This window comes from Camelus dromedarius, chromosome 33 (genome assembly GCF_036321535.1).
Source record: "Camelus dromedarius isolate mCamDro1 chromosome 33, mCamDro1.pat, whole genome shotgun sequence".
Taxonomy (NCBI): domain Eukaryota; kingdom Metazoa; phylum Chordata; class Mammalia; order Artiodactyla; family Camelidae; genus Camelus; species Camelus dromedarius.
Genome location: NC_087468.1, coordinates 7,653,262 through 7,671,602, shown reverse-complemented (window position 1 = coordinate 7,671,602; position 18,341 = coordinate 7,653,262). Strand labels below are relative to the sequence as shown.

General features: G+C 44.7%; 1 non-coding gene across 1 annotated transcript; it reads left to right on the top strand.

The window, feature by feature from the left end:
* The first annotated feature begins 5,308 nt into the window (after nucleotides 1–5,308).
* On the top strand, nucleotides 5,309–5,381 carry TRNAA-GGC (transfer RNA alanine (anticodon GGC)). The gene has a single exon. It is a non-coding gene; the product is annotated as a tRNA-Ala (tRNA).
* Nucleotides 5,382–18,341: the final 12,960 nt, after the last annotated feature.

Below are 18,341 nucleotides of genomic sequence, written 5' to 3'. Positions count from 1 at the left end.
AAGGGGAGGTGGTGAGCTCAAGAAAATGTGCCACAGGGTAGATAAAAAAAATACATGTGTGTTTAACTCAGAATTATCAATAATCTCCCCTGTAAGTTAGCACATTGTGGAAACAAACTTTTTATTGAAGCTATTTTCAAACACACAAGTATAAAGAACAGCATAATACGCCCCCATGTGTTCATTTCCTGGATTCCACAGGCATCCGCATTCTCCCAGTCTCCTTTCGTTGGCTCCAAGCTCTGCTTTTTTCCTGGAATATTTTAAAACAAATCCTCGATACTGTACTATTTCACCAGTGGATACTATCTGTCTATTAGCTACACTGCCCCTCTTTTACAAATAAACCTCCATACTATCGTCAGCAAAATCAGTAATGATTCCTTAATATCATCTGATATCCAAGCTATACCCAGCTGCCCCCGGTTGGCCCCATAAGGTCTTCTCACAGTGGGTTTGTTGGAGTCAGGATCTGAAGGAGTTGTGCACACCCAGCGTGTTTTCCTGGTCGTCTCTAAGGCGTCTTCACAGTGGCGCCCCCTCCCCCCTGCCTTTCTGCCAGCTCCTTTCATTCTTTCTTCCTGCCATTAATGCATTGAAGAAGTGGGTCATTTGTCCTGAAGATTCAGGGCACTGGACTTGGGGGATTGACTCCCCTCCAGTGCCGTTCGGCTGTGAACTGGTGGTAGATCTGAGACTTGATCAGATTCTGATCATTAGCAGGCAAGCCTCAGAGGTTTTGTTTTAATCTTAACCAGTCTCTCCCAGGAAGGGCCACCTGGGGGCTCCTTGGATGAGTCCCCACCTTGTGAATGACCTTGCCCCGCCTTCGCCTTGATAGTCTGCATTTTTCTGGTGCCCACCCATCATAGCAGCATGTACACGAGTGGAATGAGGAGCTTCAAGCCAGCTGGCAGCTAATCTAATCCAGAAACCCTCTCCTTGGGGCCCCCTCAGCTCCTGTGCCTGTGATGAGGGCGGCTGACCAGATCTGACCAGCCTGGCTTGTCTGCCTTGTAGAAACCACCCTTTCCCTCCAGATTAGTTAGTTCCAAAGTGTGAGGACGTTTTTTTTGGTTGGGTCCTGAAGGTTTTTAATTTGAGTTAACATAAGCAGTAAGACATTCAGGGTAGAATTTGATAGAAAATACTGGCACCCCAGGGTGTTTGTTTCAGCCACGACCCCCTTACCCTACTCCCCCTTTCTGCCCCCCACCCCAAAAAAGACAACCGTCGACTTTCTTGGTTTCACCTTCAGTTACCAGACAGCCTCAGGGCTGCGAGTAGTGTGCATTCTTTCATCCTGATACCTGGCACCTCCTGGGCGGGGCAGCTACATCTTTCCAAAGTTGCTTCATCGGAGACCCAGAACAGTGGCAGGCACAGCTCTGGGCGGACACGGGTGCTACATGAAGGCTCTGGCCCCAGATTATGGACTGAAGCACTGAGCCTCAGTTTTCTCATCTGTAGACTGTGACCCCCTGTCCCTAAGTGACATGAGGAGGATCACACGAGCTAACGGGTGTACCCGTCGAGTGGTTGCCGCCAGTTTACATTAACACGCCAGCAAGCAAACTCATTTTAATTACACTGGGTCTTCAGAGTTGGAGTTCGGTGAAATTTAGGCCATTTAAACATTTGAATGATCGCGTTGAAGGAGATACCTGGCATCTGAATGGCGGAGAAGGGCAGTGTGTGAACTATTGCAAAGTGAATAAATGAGGAGAAGGGAATTCACCAGTATGTGACCAGTGTGCACCCAGCCTCTCACTGGGTGTCTGCAGTTGATTTGTTAGTTACAATTGGCTGAGAGCTGTTTTACCTGGAGTATTTCCTTCCTTGTAATTTAAAATTAAACCTTCAGCCAAGACAAGTAACTTTAATTTGAAAGAATTTCAGACTCTCCTCCCGAGACTCTAATTTCCCTCTGTCTTTCTGGCTGTGCAGTCACGGTGCATTAGAGCGTCTTTGCTGCTGAGGTCAGCTTGCTGAAGCGACTTATTTTCCGAACAATTTTGAGTACATTATTTAGAGCATTTAGACTGCTTTTAGGGAAATTACTGACAAGCATATATAAACCCAGACCCAGGTCACAGTAAAGAAGAGAAAGAGGAAGAAGAAAAACACCCTCATTTGACATCCAAAAACCATAATTATGGTCATAAATAACCATGTGCTCCTCTAATAAATTATCAGATGTTAAGACAATATAACTTGTACAATATCATTTAAAACATTTCCTGAAGTAAAAAAAATAATAATAATCATATGGTTCTTTCTGTCACATCTTGGGTTTGAACTGATTTATTTAATGATATACCAATATGAGAAGAAAACAGGACTATTTAAGGAATTAATGCTAGAACAGTGCGATGACTCTACCAACCACTTACAAAAAAGAAGCCAAAGTGCTAGTGGTATGAAATATGTTTATATACATTCAGGATTTTAATGAGATTCCTTTGATATGTTCTAAGCTCAATGCCAAATTTATCTGTGCTTAAGCAGATCATACAGGTATTAAAAAGAACGTAGGCAAGAAGTGTAGGTGCAGATTTAAAGGTTCATATTTAGGGATTTTAATAAAAATGCATTCCTCAACTTGAACAGGTAAAATCCTTAGAGGTCATTCTATTGGTGTCCACTGAAAATCAGAAGTTAGGAAATTTTATGGTTAGCTGAGAAAAACTGTGGTGTTTTTTCCATGGATTTTTCCCCCCTTCATTTAGACTGTTGCTGGATGATTCTCATTTCTACACTGTAATTTCCAGCTTATCCTAAATATAGACGCTGGATTTGAGCCATCCTAATTAAACTGTGAAGTTCTTTTGTAGTGAGCGCCGATGCTTCTGAAATCAATTTCAAGGCTTACGCAAGCACCTTCCTGGTTTTCTTTCACTTTATGAATTTATCTAGAAATGATAAATTGCAAGTAATATTTTAGTGGCAAATCTGTACCTTTTTTTTTTGTCCAGGATTTTTTTTTCAATATATCATTATAAACTTTCTGCTATGCTATAGTGACTTAATTCCATTTTTCAGATATTTCCCACCCTAAAGTAATTCCCCTCTTTCTACTTGAAGTTTAAGTCTTTATATAATAAGTGAGGACAGTGAGCTAAAATGGTTTTGCCTAAGGCTACCTAGAAAACAAGTATGGTGTCCTCCTATTGTTGCACAAAATTCATGTCTTGTCTTGACACACAGCTGTAGAGATAATGGAATTTTCACTAAGGGACTAGAAGGTGAGAATCAAACAGAAAAATTTCAGCACAACCAACCCACAGGATAAGCCTGGAGGCTGAGTTATGGAATGTGGGGTGCTGGCTCAGGAGTGCCTATGTTTTCAAAGCCTTCCTGGGAGCAGGGCCCCGGCCCCCTGAAGGTGCACCCAGGGACTGTATGGGGCGAACAGATTGTGTTCTGGGCTAGCGTGCAGACCCTCCACCGCCACCCCCCCACCCCACCCCAGGCCATCTACCTTGGAGAGCTCCGGGCTGCAGTCCTTGGGCTGGGATTGTTGGAGACCAAGTTTGCTATGACCACAGCATGGAGCAGGGAACACCAGAAGCAGCAACAATTCCATGAGAAGATTGCAAATCATTTTTAATGAAACCTAAAGCCATATATTCACTGGAGGTGCAGTTTGGGAGTCATTTTAAGTGGACTTTGATTTGCCCTTTGATTGCAACTTCAGAATGTAGTTTTACTAGAAGACGTCTTCAGGATGGTTGCGAGGTGTTAGTGGTGGTGGTTGTCCTTCAAACTGCCTTTGAAAGGCAGACACACTTGAAATTGTGTGTTTGCCCCAGGGCTCAGGTGGTGAAAGAGCAAGTGGGAAGCACACTGAGTGCCAGAGTTGGGCTCAGAGAGTTTCTCAGCCCTGGCTGCAGGAGAATGCCACCTCAGGGCTTCTGAAATAGACCGAACCTAGTCCCACCCCTAGACCAACTGAATCAGTTTCTTTGGAGCAGGGGCAACGCATGAGTATGTTTTACATTCTCCCCAGGAGAGTCTAACTTGCACCCAGAGCACTGACCAGAGCGGAGGTTCCACATCCTGATGTTGTCAGCGGCCCAGGTGGGTTCTGTGGGTTGCCTGGAGGGTTGTGGAAGTCTAAAAATTAGTTTCAATGTGCTTCCTTTAAAACAGAGTGGTTATAATTTCACACAGCTGTCTTAGAGGGCAGCAAGGAGGAAGGATGACATCAGAAGTGAAATAAATAAATTACACAACAGAAGGATGGTCCCAATCGAAAAAGGCAGGAGCCCTGATCTGGGGGGTTCAGTTTTCTCTGTGTTGGTCTAAGTTACGAAGACGCAAGACAAAGGAAATGGGCGTTAAAACCAGGGACCTCACGGCGGATCTGACACGCAGCGTTTCTTTTCTCAGTTGAGCTGGTACTTGGCAGAAATGTTCTGTTTTAGCTACTAGGCTCGATACCATTGTAATATTGTCACGTGAGCAGCATAAATATCACCGAAGAAACGGCCCATCCTGGCACGAAGTTTCCAGCACACGGACACTTGAAAAAGGAAGTCCCCGTTCTCACTGCCAGTTAAAAGCAGCGGTTCTCAAACTCGCGTGCGAGAGTGTCATCTGTAAGGCTTGTTGAAACAGGTTGCAGGGCCCCCTCCCCCGTGCTTCTGACGTAACCACCTCCCAAGTGGGACCCGGGCTTTGCGTTTCTAACAGTCTCACAAACAGTGCTTCTGCGAGGACCACGGGTCAAAAGCCCCGGGGGAGCATTTCACAAGCTCATTTCTCACGGTTCACGTCCTGGCCCAGGTGCTCCAGAAACAGGGCCCGAGGCAAAGGCTTTTATGCGAACACCTTGTTGGGTGTACGGTCCCTGGGAAGCTGGCGTGAAGGACAGGGGCCGGGAAGCGGGAGGAGGGAGGCCCCAGGAGGGTGTGAGCGGGGCCCTGCGGAGCTGCTTCACCTGCCGACGAGCCGGCCTCTGCCCGGGGAGAGCGCGCCGGAGGCTTAACCTGCCAGCTCTCTCGTCTCTCATCTCCAATTTATCAATGCTGCCCCAGAGGGCGCCCCCAGTTCTGGGTCATGCCATTTTCTTGGCCAGCCTGGAGTCAGCCTGCCAGAGGGCAGACGAGGCAGCTGGCACCGTGCACAGACTCCCAGCAGGAGTGACCCGTCCGAGACTCAGCCATTGCTGGGGGACCCCCGTCAGAAGAAGGCAAGGCCGCCAACCCAGAGGAGCACATGAAGGGACACTCATCAGTGATCAGTGCTTCTCAAATCACTTGCTGTGAAAGACACATTTTAAAACTTTCCATTGGTTCCTGAGGCGGGAGGGTATAGCTCAGTGGTAGAACATGTGCCTGGCATGTACAAGGTCCTGGGTTCAATCCCCAGTACCTCCATTAAAGGTAAATAAATAAAAACCTAATTATTGTCTCCCCCCAAAATAAATAAAATTTGAAAAAGTTTCCATTGGTTCAGGGACGGCTGTCCTGCTGAGGCCTCCTGTCCCAGACTAGCATGTGCCGTGTCACATGTGACTCAGAGCCCATTGCTGTGCAGGCCTCTGGACCCTCACTCTCAACTTTCTTTCTGTCCCTGCTCCCCATGAACTGGACAACTAGTCAACCAGGTTGTCCGTGGACGACTCCTGGAGCAGCCTGAGTGTAGATTATTCTTGATCAGATCCTACAGTTGTGACTTTGTCTCTCCCTTTATTGTGAATGCTGTTAAGTCATAAGAAGCAGAAATATGTGTGTCAGCAGAACAGTATCTAATGCAATAGATCACAAATAATTTTTAAGGTTGAGAACTTTAGGACAAATAATTAGTATATGTCCGGGCAAAGTGCATTATTGCTTATCGTGTTCTTTGCCTGAAAAGTGTGAAAAATATTTGTCCTTTCTAACTCTAAGGGAAACTTAATCAGAGGGCAGCGTGGAGACTGTGGTAAGAATGGGTCTTTGAAGTCGGATAAACTTGGTACATAAATTTTGTTTCTGCTGTTTGCTGGCTGTAATCCTAAGCAAGTCATTAATTGTGACAAATCTCAGGGTTTTGTGTGGAAAAATAGGGACAAAAGATGCACCTTTCTTAAAGTGACACATAAGTGAGGTGCCAGGTTGTAAACATGTGGCTTTGAGAAGCTGCTCACAAATGTCTGTTCTGGTCCCCTTGCCTCTGTGTGACCCACTGAGCCTCCCACTGATGTTTCAGTCATGACCTGATCATAGATATTGTGGTTTGAGACTAAGGGGAGGACAGAGGCCCAAAAATCTGACCTGGGAAGTCAGATGTCCCCCACATATCCAGCATGCAGTGGTGGGGCAGCTATAGGATAATTGCTGTAGACATTTTTGTTCAAAAATGGGAAAAAAAGGGGGCCAAAAAAGAAGTCATTGGTCCATAGCAATTTTGAAATCTAGTTGAGAAAAATATTGGAGGCTCCTGAATTAGGCCTGAAGGCCTGGAAAAAGTCTCCATGACTCTTGGTTCCCTCCTCAGAATCATCCCTCTTTTTCATGAAATGCAGCATTTGTCTGCAGCTGAGTGGTTTTCCTGACCTGCCCCCTGCCAGTAGAATTTTGAGTGTCCAAATGCCTCTTTTCATTTCAGATTCTTCCATTCCAGGTGGATCCTATTTCTCCTAAAACAAAACAAAACAAAACAAGTTCAAAAATCTTGTGGGCCTCCTTAGAATCTCTTTGTGGTTTACTCCATCAAACAAAAGCCACACCTCCAAACCTCTTTCTAATGAGACCTTCAGCTTTTCGGAGGCCCTAAGTTCAGCTGCGCGTATCTGCGAGTGTGCCCTTACTCTTCTAAAGGACCTTTTGTGTGACTGCGTAGTCACTGACTGGAGCATCAGCTATGATCTTTCTGAAGATTTAACAGAAGATTTTACAGTCCCACCCTGAGCTTTATCTCTAGACCATATTTTGCTGACAGTGCCCTGGATTTGACCTTTACTTGGAAGCCATTTCTTAACTGTGGCATTGTTTGTCATCTTGAGGGTCTGAGAAATTTCAAATCCAGCAAGTCTTGGCTCCTGTGTGATTAACAGTCCTTCCCACAATTTATGTCTCCCCTTTTGCATGTGCTATAAGCAGCAAAAAGAAACCATTTGGTACCTTCAACAACTTGCTTGGAAATCTCCTTAGTTCATTTGACATATGTTCTGCTTTCCACGTTACTGCAGGTGATGACGTTGCAAACCTTTCCACCACTATGTAACCAAGATCCCCCTTCCTCCAGCTTCCAAAAATATGTTTGTCATTTCCTTGTAAGTCCTCACTCACAGTGTCCTCAAAACCCAGAGTGCTACTCACAGTCTGTTCAAAGGAATTTATGCTTTTCTAACATTTCCTAAAAATCCTTCCAGCTTCCACCAACTGTCTTGTTCCAAAGCTGCTCCCACATTTTAAGGTATTTTTTCATGGTAATGCCCCATTTCCAGGTACCAAAATATGTATGATTTAGCTGTTGCTACATAATAAGTGACCCCAAAACTTAGTGTCTTACATCAAAAAGCATTATTTCTTCATTTCTGTGGGTCAGGGGTCTAGGAGTAGCTACACTAGATGTTTCTGGCGCAGGGAATCTTGGGAGGCTACAATCAGGATATTTTCTGCGGCTGCGATCAGCTCAAGCCTCAACTGGGGCTACAGAATCCACGTCCTAGCTCACTTGTGTGCCAGGCTTAGAAGATCTGCTTTCAAGCTCACTTATGTAGCTGCTGGCAGGCCTCAGGTCCTTGTCATGTGGGTCTCTGCTCAGGCTTCCTGGATGCTGTCGTGATGTGGTGCTGCTGGAGAGAGAGAGAGCGAGGGAGAGAGAATGAGAGAGAACCAGAGGACAGGAGAAGGTGGCCACCATGGGAGCCATAGTCCTTTTGTAACCTAATCTCAGAAGTGATAGCCCATCCCATTTGCTGCCTTCAATTTCCAGGACACAGATGCAAAATTCTCAAGGTGAGACCTAAGGGCGTGGATTCCAGGGGGTAGAGGTCCTGGTGGGCTGTCCTCACACGAGACTGGGCTGCGCTCACAAAAGACCCCAAGTACCATCAAGAACGCGTCTGGTTCTTCTCTGCGTCTTCACTATATGACTCAGGATGGTGCAGCTGCCTCTGTCTGGGACCTTGACTGTGGTGCTTTGTTAAGGCAGCCTGAGCAGCCTCATACATGTACCTCACATTGTCACTAAGTTGGAAAAAAAGATGAGCTGTGTGTCCGTCAGGGTTTTCCAGAGAAATAGAACCAACAGGTTTTCCAGAGAAATATCTGCATCTGTATCTATCTCTGCGTCTGTATCTGTCCATCGTCTAGCTGTGCATGTGGATATTTAAGTATGTGTGTGTGTATATATATATATAAAGTGAGGAATTGGCTCGTGGAATTTTGCATGCTGAGGAGTTCCATGAGCTGCCATCTGCAAGCAGAAGCCCACGAAAGCCTGAGTGCAGTTCTGGTCCAAGTCTGAAGGCCAGAGAAGCAGGGGAGCTCGTGGTGTAAATCCCAGTCCAAGGGCCAGGGAAGACCTCTGTCTCATCCTTCCACCCTGGAAACGGAAAGCAACCATTCCATGTAGCAAGCATTACATGTAGAGACAGGTGATGGGGCAGAACGTGCCATCTGAATTCAGAGAGGGAAAGTTCAGTGGAGGAACAATCATAGAGGAAACATCAGATGTCCGTGGCTGGTTGAATTTTGACACCAAGCAAGGTGTGTCATGAAGTCAGGCTCTAGGCCAACCCCCGAGAACCTTCCTGACTGACATGCACTCAGGGTGACCATAGTGCTCTATTTCAGTCGGCTGTACCCGACGGTGACACTGCGTGGTCTCACTTGCTTCGAATAGGAGTGAGCATTCAGCATAAACACTTGAAAGTTTTGTGAAGGTGGGAGGAGGGTATATTGAAAACTGAGGCTATGATCCCATTAATGAGTCAAGGGCCAATGTTCAAAGCAACACGAAATGGGTTGTAACCCATTATGCTCGCTGTGAGAGCAGTATCTTGGGAAGAACTTGCATGTGCATATTTTCCAAAAAGTAGTACAAATATTAAAAGAAAACCCAAACAAACAAAAATCTCAACAACTTCTCTTGGCCATTCACCTAATGGAATGACCTGGTGTATTGTTTGTCAGGTAGGCGTTCTTGAAACCCTTTGTTGAGTAGAATTGAAGGAGAGGAATGCTTATGGGTATTAATTAAGAACGCTCATGCTTGTACAGAACAGATTTAGAGCGTTAAATAATACCTGGCAGTAATATCAATACGATGCTTAACAATTGTGGGACTGAAGAGTTAGCATGAAAAACGGCCCCTATTGGAAGACATCCCGGGTTTGCCTCACGATAATCTCTCATATTTCTCACTTATAATACTGCACATGCAAGCAAAGACATTGTTCCTATTGAAACAAAATTTTTAAAGAAAATTCAAATGACAGTATAATTGAAAAAAAGGGGAGAATAGATGTTGGTAAGTTGTGACAGACAAAAACGCATTAAAAAATTTTTGGTCTGTAAAAGCTTTTACAAACCTTAAGAAATGTATGTCAATTCACCGAAACTGGTCCATATATACATGTTACTTAATGCGTATGAAAACTCGTGAGGCCAGTGCCAATATAATTCTCATTTCAACAGCGGGAGAAGTAAGGTTTGGAAAAGGTCAGTAACTTGCCTGAAGTTACATAGCTCCTGGCAGGGCAGGAATTCCAGAAACTTCTCTGTCCCTCCAAAGCCCAGACCTTCACACTCCTCCGTACCTCCCCGCAATGAGGTTACTTTCTGATGGGCTGCACCCCAAGGAAGGGGGGGGGTCACAGTTATTTGGCCCAAGGCCAAGGGCAGATCGTGAGGTGGTTTTGAGTGCTATGGACCTGGTAAAGAACTGGATTAATTAGAAACCGGAGCAGCTTTCTGTGTGGGAAGTTTTGCTGGAATTTAGAAAGAAATGAAGCATGTGCCACGCCCCAGGCCCATGGTGGGGGGGGGGGGGTCCAAGGAGAAGAGGTGTCCAACCTGTGAAGCTGGCATCCCTAAGTGGTGGGCAGGCTTCTTAGCTTTTTCGTCCTTGTCTTTTCCCCAAGAGCCCTGGTTTATCTGCCCCCGCAACTGCTTCTCTCTCCTGCGCTGTCCCTTCGGACATTGTTAGTCTACACAGTTAGCCACGTTTATAGGACATAGCTCCTAATTTCACTGGATCTCGGGGGCCGTCAAGACTCCCAACGTGAAGCGTTACTGACCAGCTCCCCGCGTCCGTCCTGCCTCGGGTGTGACCGTGAGACCAGCTGGGCTCCTGGGCCTTGCTGGACCTCACTCCCTTCCCCCCAAAAGACAACAAATTTGGTCAGTAGTGAGACCACATCCTGACCGAATATCCTGTGGTTCTTCTGTCACAAGAAAATCATAAATCACAGTGATTAATGCAGATTTGAGCTATCATTTCTGGAAGGTTGCTGACCCCTAGTGCCAGCACAGAACCGGAAGGAAGAGTCAGACCTCGTTGCTCACGTCCCGTTCCTAAGGCTTCCCCTCCCCTTCTCCTGCTTCCTTATGGAGGAGAAGAAAATGTAAAACACTTCAAATCAAAGTTCTATTAACCAATGCTTCATTTACAGAATAAATATTTCTGCTGACATTTGACTGATTATATCAATTTTGAACTTCAAATTTTAATAAGGTCTTACCAAGCCCAAGAATAAACAAGCTAATCAGGCCCACTTTCCGATTTCCTCCTTTGTATTAAATGGTAAGTGAATTTAAGCTATGCTTTGTCTTATTAATATCTGCTAAATATGGATGAATTACTGAATATATATTTATTCTTAAACTCATTTGGAAGCAAATATTTACAAGGCTTTTCTCTTATAATCTGATTTTAATATCTCAACTGAAACTGATTTATAGCACGTGACTTCAAATGTGGTGTTAGTTAAAGAGGCCAAGAATTAATTAGCTGATTCTATCAAGGGTTTCTTGAAACCGATTTTGAAAGGGGTAAAAAAAAAATCTTTTTTTTTCTAAGTCGAATTTTAATTGTAGGAACTTTCATGGCAAATATCAGAGTCCCACATAAACCAAACTTTAATAATTTTGCATGTGCATATTTGGTTTTACCATATTGTTAACTGAGTTGGGAACTCACTGTAATAGTCTGTGCCATCCAGGGAACATCATTTCTAGCAGGCGGGCGGGTGCTGTTTATTCTGGAATTAGCAATTGAGGAAGTTAGTACAATTTGTCTCTTGGAATTCTTTAAAACTTGCTGGATGTGAGACACGGGTGGGTGGAGGTTGGTAAAAGCCAACAAATGGCTCTCCTCTTCTGGCTCTCTGCCAAGGGATATTGTCCACCTGCCGTTCTGTCCTTACAGAGCCCACGTCCTGCTCAGTGCGTGGGAGAGTGTACAAACCTCTTCATCTAACTGGGTCCCCGCTCCATGGTAGAGACATCAAAACATCTCCTGGTAATGCAGGGGCATTAATCGGTAAACTCTAGTCACTCAAAAGTGCTTGCTGTGTGCGAGGCAGTAGACAGATCTCAGACCATCTTAGTTTCCTCTTCCCAGAGTTCTGTGCTGGTCACTTGTGAATGTAACAAACAAGAATGTCTAACGTTTGTAACACAAAATTACATATGCATTAATGTATACATTAAACAAATAAGACATAAGGATTGTTTCTAGGCCAGCACTCCTATTTTGGAAGAGAATTATTTTAGATACTGGGCCCATTTGTGCCCATAACCACCCCTCCCCCATTATATTGGTCAGGGTCTCCAGAGAGACAGAACCAATAGGATGTGCATATGTATATGTGTGTGTGTGTGTGTACATGGGGAGAGGGGGGCAGAGAGACAGAGACAGACAGAGAGACAGAGACAGAGAGAGAAAAGAGACAAAGATTTTTAAAAATTGGCTCATGTGATTGTGGAGGCTGGTACGTCTGATGTGTGCAAGGCAGGTGAGCAGGCTGGAAATTTTAGCAGGAGGCAGTGTTTCAATCTCGAGTTTGAAGGCAGTCTGGAGGCAGAATTTTCTCTTTCTCAGAGACCCAAAACTTTTCTCTGACCTCCAACTGATCAGACGCAGCCCACCCACATTATGTAGGGTTATCTTATCTGCTTTACTCCGAGTCCCCTGATTTAAGTGTCAATCACATCTAAAACTACCTTTGCAGCAATTCCTGGACTGGTGTTTGACTAAACAGTCAAGCACTGTAGCATAACTAAATGAACACATAAAATTAACCATCGCGCCCCACAGCACAATTATTCATGGGCTTGATTCACTATTTTATGAAAAAAATCTTTTTTTCTCATACAGTTAATCATTTGGCCCAATTTGATAAAAGCTGAGATGATAAAATGATTTTATTATGTGAAGAAATCGTGCTCCCTGACTGGTCACAGAAAAGGTGGAAGGATGACACAAGGCACACCTTTGCACCCCTCGCTGGATTCCCCAGCTCATAGCGTCTTGCCACACCTGTCCTCCCTATCGCTCTCTCTTGTTTTCCTCTTGCCAAACCACCCAAAAGTAGCGAGTGGGTATGATGACAAATCAGAATTCCTCTACACAACCACGTCATTGTGACCACACCCAAGAAAATCTTAATGTAAAACATGTACTAACGCAGTCCATACTCAAATTTCTCAGTTGCCCTCTAAAGTCTTTGTAATTGTTTTATTAGTGCTGTTTTTTATTCAGGATCTGTTTGAGACCTCCCCCCCCCCAACGCTGGTTACATTTTACCGCTAGATTGTTCTACTCTTCCCTCGCTTAGGGCATTCCCCGACCCCTACATGGAAGTCTTTAAAATGTCCTGCAAGACGTCCCATGTTCTAGATCCATCTGGCACTTTCTTCCTTACTAGGCACCAGCACTCAAGGACCGCTGGGAAGCGCTCTCTGCACCACGTCAGGATGCAGGATGCTCACAAAATCGGGCTGGGTCAGGACTGGTGATGCCCACCGAGCTCGCCCTCTGGTCCAGGTCGCCAGATCTCCCGCTGCAATAACACATTTCCCCTGTTCACATCAGCAGTTAATTGGAGGACTGATGCTGCGTCTATGTTAATTCATCATTTCTCATGTTATGAGTTATTCTTGGGGCGTGGGCTGTAGGGGAGATGCTTCTAGTAAACTTTTACATAGCTGTCCCGATTACTAACGTGCACTTTCCCACATGCGGTAAAGACACTGGCGAGTTAGGACCCCCGTGATGATCTGGCTCAATTCCTTTTTTTATTTAGCAGAAGAGGAGCCCAAGTCACCTCAGTGAAACAGTCGGAACCATTTCCCAGACCCCCTGATTTTTGTCCAGTTTTTTATTATTTTCAAAACGTGTTTACTTAATTCTTCAAGAACAAAAAGCAAAACCTTAGACAATCAAAGCAAGACATGAGAGGGACACAAGATATGCTGTTCTTGGGGACGTGGGCTGGGAATCGTGACACCAGGGTGTGTCTGCTCTGCAATGAATAAATACAATATAACGTGAGCCACAGGCGTGGGGCACACATGCAGCCTTACATCTTCCAGTGATCACCTTAAAAAAAGTAAAAGAAGGAATTAATTGATTAGTATATCTTATTTAACCCATATCCAGATTGATCATCTCAATGTGTAATCAATATTTTAAAAATTACTTATGAGATAAATAATATTTGCATTTCTTTTTATTAATAGTCTGTGTATATCCTATACTTAATGGTACATCTTAACTCGGATGTGCCACATTTCAAGGGCTCAGAAGAGCCTCTTGTGATCAGTTGTACCATCTTGAACAGCGCTGCTCTAGAACGAGGAGATGTGAAATAGAGGTTCCTACTACCTACTTTCAATATTTCAAAAGTCCATTTAATATTATACATTTATCCAAAAATAGGCCTTCAGACTAACCACAATGACAGTCATGTCGTTAAGCAAAAAAAGGTCGATACTCAATCAAGGCTGCTTCAGGGTTGTCACTGCAGGGGGTTGATGCTCTGGGACCGCTGCCTTGAAATTATGGAATTTTTGTCTTTGAATTTGTGCTTTTTAAGTGAAATTGGGGGGCGTGGACTATGAAGCATGTGCCCAGAACTTGTCATCTGCCTGCCCGGGAGGCTCCAGGTTGCGTGCGTCAGCCTCGCACACAGTTGTCGGCACCCACCTGGCCAGTTTCATGGAGCCAGAGGTGTCACAACATTAAATAACAACAAAAAAGTTTACGACAGCTCAGAAAAGAGAATGTGGAAGAAAAGAGAAGCTTGTTTCCTGGTTTTAAATCCAGGCTCCACACTTTCATTTTGCACCAGGCCCTGCAAATTACGAAGCTGAAGTGTAGCTGTCTTTATTCCTATTGCTGTGAACTTTTGTAGCACTACGATTGTCCTTTTGAAAAACAAAACTGAGGGAGAAACTCGTAATAAAGGCAGTTTGGTAGATAAACTCTTTGAAAAGATATGATATGTGGGTAAATTATCAAGCTGGATATATTTCATTACATGGATAGTGTAGCAAATTGGGTCTTGGATGTAGAAAGTATTGGGAATCCCTAATATGGACTCTGGATGTGTCTAAAACAACTAAATCAGGCAGCTCAGTAAAAATACAAGCCATCGTGTGGGTGTTAGGCGGGAAGAGGGCGACTCCGCTTTGGTTAGTTTTACATGATGTAAACAGTTAAAAATTTACTAAACTTTTCACTATGTTGGATCTCGCAGTGGCGTCCTATCCACATAGCCCGACTAAATGAAGTTCTATTTAATGAGATTTGGCATTTTATATATTCAGGGATTAGAGCTTTGGGAGAGCCTTTTAAATTGTGATCAGTAGGAATGAAAATAAAACCAAAGTGATGAGATCCTGTTAGTAAATATCGTCTGCTGAGCTGAGAGGGTTTGCGCTGCATTTCAGGGTCTTTGGATGAAGACTTAGGGGGCAGGACTGTGCTGGCGCGGTGCAAGGACTGACCGCGGCCGCTGCAGCTCTGCCTCTGATGGGGCCGGCCTGGACCAGGGGCTCCCCTCCTCAACTGGAGGCTGCGACAGCAAAGCCGGGGGGCCCTTGATATCCTCTCATTCTACGAGTCTATGATCCAGAAAGACTACAAACAGCAACGTGCTGAGGCTGTGGGCCCTTGCCCGGAACACCAGGGCCTCGCTCCGTCCTGCTAACACACTGCCGTGGTCCTGGCCCGAGACTTGGAGAAGGAGGCAGAGCACCTGCAGGCAGTCCCTCGGGCCTCCCACCTGCCTCGCATCTCACAAAAGGGAGCCCTGGTGGTTAGTTGTCTTTTCTGTGCTTTGTTTCTCCTGTCTCACCTCCTCCTGCCCTTCTCCATCCCACCCCATCCTCCTCCTCCTTCTTTTTCTGGAAGACCAGCCTGCCGACTTGTCAGGACTGCTTAGACTTTGGATTAATACCCCTATTCAGGGCATTCATCTCAAGCCCTCGAAGTTCAAGGTGGCTGCTGACTGCCTGCTGCTTCCTCGGCCTCCAGGGCGGCTCTGCGTGGAGTGGTCTGTGTTCTTGTGCTCTTTGGTGATGTCAATTTCACCATCACGGCCTCTGTCACAAACACTCTCCGGGAATCTAAGAACTTAAGGAAGCTGGCCGCGAGAGTCTGCTTCCCAGGGGGACGCCAGTGACCCCCCGAGAGGGCACTTCCCCACCAACTTACATAACCTTAATCTTCCTTGTCCCCAGCTGTCTTCTCAAATATGTGTATCTATTTGACATTTACTGAAAAGCAAGTTTAGAAATGAAAGATCAGCTGTCGTTTAGGCCATTGGAGAGGACCAGGTGAGTGACCAGCTGGTTGCGGGGACTGGGCTGGGACCTTTCCAGCCCGTGGGCCGTGAGTGCCCAGCCAGCGGGCGCTGTGAGTCCTGCCGCCAAGCACAGAGCTCACGCCTCCGTGATGGACACAGGCCGTTTCTAATGCCTTGTGTCAGGCATCCCTGCTGCCCTCTAACCATTCTTAACAATAAGACAAAAGTGATATTTTAGGGTAACAGTTAATAAATAATGTGACTTATCCAATCACACCTTTCACTAAAATATTATTATCTTTTGGCAGATTCATTACTGTAGAGACATCAGGAACTGATGGAACATTCTCTAATTTTACCACTAGTCCATTTGCCAGAGTTGTCTTTCTTTTAATTTAATTCTCCCACTCTGAAAGCATACTGTCCACTACAATTACGGGATGAGCCTTTAATCTCGCATAACGAAGGCATTTTAATCTTTTGTCATGGAGCGATGGTTAACAGGTCCTAATATCGCTATGATGTGGGCGCGTCTCGTCCCAACCCAGTGAGTCAAAGTTGCCTTTATTCTCATAACAATAAGTGAAGACGCGTCAAGTCTCCACACACTTTGCTGCAACAATGAAGCCACTGTGTCACAAGGAGTGATAAACACATGTTTGGGAGCACAGTCTGTTGCATAGAAAGGTTTCCAGACCTTCCTCGGGCAGAGGTGAGCCTAGAGGGGCAGACTACTGAGAGAAGCTTTCATAGTTGTTATGGCCGCCTGATTTACAGTCTATTCTATTTGTCCCAAAGCAAAATCATGGTGCTTTTTAAACACTGTGTTGCTGAGAGATCTTGGAGCACGTTAGGCCAGGCTTGATTTTGTTATACTGCAGCATTTTCACACTGATCATTTCCATTCTCAGTTACCATGTTGGTGCACTAGTATAAAATAAAAGAAAGCTAACAAATTTTTAAACTTTTCCAAAATCAGTACCTCTTCCTGATTTTTATTTTCACTGCTCTATTTCCTTGGCTCACAGCATGTCCTGTTAAAACGATTTTATACCCTGAATGTTTGCAATGTACATAAACCTTAGCCTGTTATCAACTCTAGTGAAAATACATAAATATACATCTGCAATGTGTTATTTATCTAAGAGGGTCATTTCCCCATGATGATTTTGCCTGGCCTTTAACCGCTGACACTGGTGTCTGTTTTACTAGGAAGGGCGTCTCACTGCATTTTGTGTTTTCGTGGTACCTGGGGCCTGGTTGAGAACTGTCACGTCCTTTTTCTTCACCTTCGTTTCTTAGCCACATCCATTCCTGACCTAACTCTCCTCTTCAGAGTTGTGGGTATGCAGACGGGTCACAAACAGGTTTGCGTTTGGGAAACACGGTAACTCCAATTTGCTTTTTTATGCATCTATTTCTCAAGGATTGTCTCCTATTTTTTGAACGTTAGTAAAACAACAGTTCTCTCCAGACTGATGGTGATCTGGTAATCGATGTGAAATATACCTGTAAAATAATGTATCTGTAAAACAAATTGAGATTTAACTGTTTCTCTGTGGAACATTCAAATGGCTGAAATGGCCATTTTAATGGATATGTCTGAACTTTTAAAACGTACCCTTTTAAAAGAGATCACATTTCCTCTCATTCTTCTATGCATGCTGCTCTGTTACATTTTCTTGTGAAGATTCTTTTGAAATTACACATAGTGCTTAGTAAGTAAGAGTTGAGCTTGCAACTAAGTGGCATAAGCCGGCCTAAGAACGTGTTCTCAGATGTTTCACTCCTATTGCCCAGGGTGGAAAGGGGACTGAATCAGAGATTCAGAGAAAGAACACCTAAGGACCCCGAGCTGTACGTGAATTCGGGAGGCTATAGAAGCACTTCGTTTGCATGTTGTTTCTTTATTACCTGGGCGCTGCTTTGATTATCTGGGCCGAGGTGTTGACAGCGTGGGGCACACTCCTTGATTGCACAGGTAAAGGAATAAACATTCAGCTGAATAGGAAGCTGATAGCAATGTAGGCCAAGTGCATTTAATTAGCTGCTTATTCAAACACCCTGTTCATTATTTCGCCCTCTAAGAATGGGATTGGGGTGTGTGTGTGTGTGTGTGTGTGTGTGTGTGTGTGTGTCTGTGTGTCTGTGTCTGTGTGTGTGTGTCTGCGTGTGTGCATGTGCGCATCGTGGGAGCAAGAAGGTGAATTTTTTGGAGGGATTCTGCGAATAAAAGAGATGAAACTCCATTTATCAGGATGAACTGCTGAACATTTCCAAGGGGGCCAAAAGTGTTGAATTTATTTATACTATGGCACTTCTATATTGATAATGTGAATTTTCTGGCTAAAAATGTTAGTCCTACACCAGACTAAATAGACAGCCATCACGGCACCAACATGTCACGACCAAGCTCTAGTGGTTTAGAAGGGCTTTGGTTGGGTGAGAATGGTGGGTCACCAACGTCTTCCTTAATTATACAAGATTCCCTTAAGATGAACTAGAATTGGGAAAGAGATGGTCATTTGAGGTTTTTAGTACTGTCTTTTGAAATGTAATTTGTTAATTTCATGAGGTTCTTAGTGATAAGTGA